Source organism: Clupea harengus, chromosome 9, assembly GCF_900700415.2.
Source record: "Clupea harengus chromosome 9, Ch_v2.0.2, whole genome shotgun sequence".
In the NCBI taxonomy this organism is placed as follows: Eukaryota; Metazoa; Chordata; class Actinopteri; order Clupeiformes; family Clupeidae; genus Clupea; species Clupea harengus.
The window spans coordinates 28,865,708-28,868,207 of NC_045160.1; positions in this window are offsets into that span (position 1 = coordinate 28,865,708).

The window sequence follows — 2,500 nt, forward strand, 5'->3', positions numbered from 1 at the left end:
TGGATAATTCAACTGTTGCTGACATTTGAGTTTTTACACTGGATGTAGCCTAATTGGAAACGGTGTCGCGCGTTACGCACGAGGTGACATCTCACGCTGAGCTCGACGAGGCCTCGCGCCTCCAGGCTGCGCGGCAGGGACTGTGTGTGTGTGTGTGTGTGTGTGTGTGTGTGTGTGTGTGTGTGCGTGCGCGGCAGGGACTGTGTGGCATTTGAGTGCGGCAGAGCGCGCTGCTCCCCGTGGCGGAGATACGTTTGGGTCCGTGGATCTGCATGCGCCCATGACGTGGTATGAATCAATGCCTAGAGGGAGCTCTCTAACACACACGCACACGTACACACCCTCACACACACACACACACACACTCACATCACTCATACTATACTGACACACACACACACACACACACACACCTGCATCTTGGCTCTGTCGGTTTGGCTGCATGTGGTCGCATGTGTGGATCTGCACGCGAGAGGTGATCTCCATAGCACGTCTATAGTCGCATGGACTCGTGCTGCTCCTAACGCTGATTTGGCCTAAACGGTCAAAACTGTACGAGCGAATGATCAAATCCCAAACCACACACACACCACAAGCGTTCAGTGAAATCTCCATCAGTGTTTTTGTCTGTGTTCAGACATTACATCGCACCTGTCGTGCCGTGACTGTCACGGTCCCTTCCTCCTTGCTTTGGCTGATGCTCCCCCCCCCCCCGTGCGCTATTTCAGGGCCAGGACAGCAGACGGCCTCGCTTTGGAATGCAGAACACAAAACAAAACAGATCAACATTCTAAGGCTCGTGCTGGCCAGTTGCCCATTTCTCATTAGCGAATATCATCTTTATTTTTTTTTTTTACAACTAGCCTACAGCTTTGCAGGCCATTCCAGTGGCCATCATCCGGTCATGGCCTGAGTGACGGTACTGTGCTTCCTCCTCTCTTGATCTCTCTCCGACAGTGGCCGCCGCCGAACACTCGGTGTGCGTGACCTGGAGAGACCCGGACCCCGTGTCTGAGCTCGCTCTCCTGGGGAGCACGCGGACCTGCCTGAGGAGCCATCCCATCGCTCGCGCCCAGCCCCTCGGCTCAGGAGGCCTGAGTTCCCGCCGGGTGCTCTTACATAATTCGGTAACCCCTCCCCTAACAACACACAAACACACAACCTAAAACCCCACATTAGCGGGTGACAACCCGTGAGCTGTCCACGCGGGCTTCGCTCCTAACTCGCGCCTACACTCTTTGTGGAGATCTATATATAGGACGGCTATTGTTCGCGCCTCCTTTCATTCTGAAGAGCTTGTTGTTCATACGCGAGCCTTATAAGTCGTGATCTCACGGAGGCTTAAAGCGGCTGTGATGCTTTATACTGGCCAGCCGCTGTGGCTCCTGGTGGGGCTGTTTACACTCGTAAGGGTCCAGGAGGATAGCCGTCAGCTTACATGTCACCGCGAGAAACCCTCGTGCATCTGTTACTCCCCCAAGGGTACGGGCAGGCTTACATTACGCTCCGTGTTGCATTTACATTTAGTAATTTAGGCATTTAGCAGACGCTTTTGTCCAAAGCGACGCACAAGGGAGAGAGTTACTGTGTGTGTGTGTGTGTGTGTGTGTGTGTGCGCGCGTGTGGGTGAACTTCCTCGGCCCAAATCACGAGTAATAACAAGAGCTCGCAATTGAGTTTCATTCGGACGTCGCCACGCGAAGCAGAAAATGATTTTCTCAACCTTGCCGAGCCTCTTAATTGCTTAATCACTCGCGCCGTTCACGGCCCGTAGCACCACTCCGCCGTTCCTATTCCTCCGTGCCGTGCTCGTCATTAAAAGCTCGCCAGTTACTTTTTCTAATTATTCGCTAGTCATTCAAAGTAATAAGCTATTAATGTTTGATGCCCCGCCCGCACTGAATCGTCGCAGGCCCTACTAAGCTGAGAGACTTCACCCCCCGAATCAGACTTAGTTCGGCGGCTTGGCTCCTTTCCTGAGACGCGGTACACCTACAACGTTTCGTTCGGATTGGGTTTGCCTGTGTGTTTCCCTGCGTGTGTGTGTGTGTGTGTGTGTGTGTGTCTCTCTCTCTCACCCCCTCAGACACACACTGCACCCCCCCGGCTGCCACTGGAGGTTACCGTGTCGGACTCTTGTGCAACCCGTTTTGTGCTTCTACATATGGAGTGCCCCATACACCTAAAGGACTCCATTTGATAGTTGTGTTCAGTAAAGTGTGTGTGTGTGTGTGTGTGTGTGTGTGTGTTTTCAAGCATGTTTGCGCAGCCTGAAGAGGTGGACACACAGACTGGCAACAGCTGAAACGTAGCCATCGATGTGGCGCATGTGACGTCATCGGCGAATCACGCCGCGTATCCTGGGAGGAATAGTTCCATGGTGACCGGCGGTTGCTATAGAAATGCTGCTTCGGCTGGATGCTGGACAGCGAGCAAGAGGGTCTTGTTGTCTCCGGTAGAACCAGGCTACAAGGGCGCGCGCCTCAAAGCGACGGCGGTC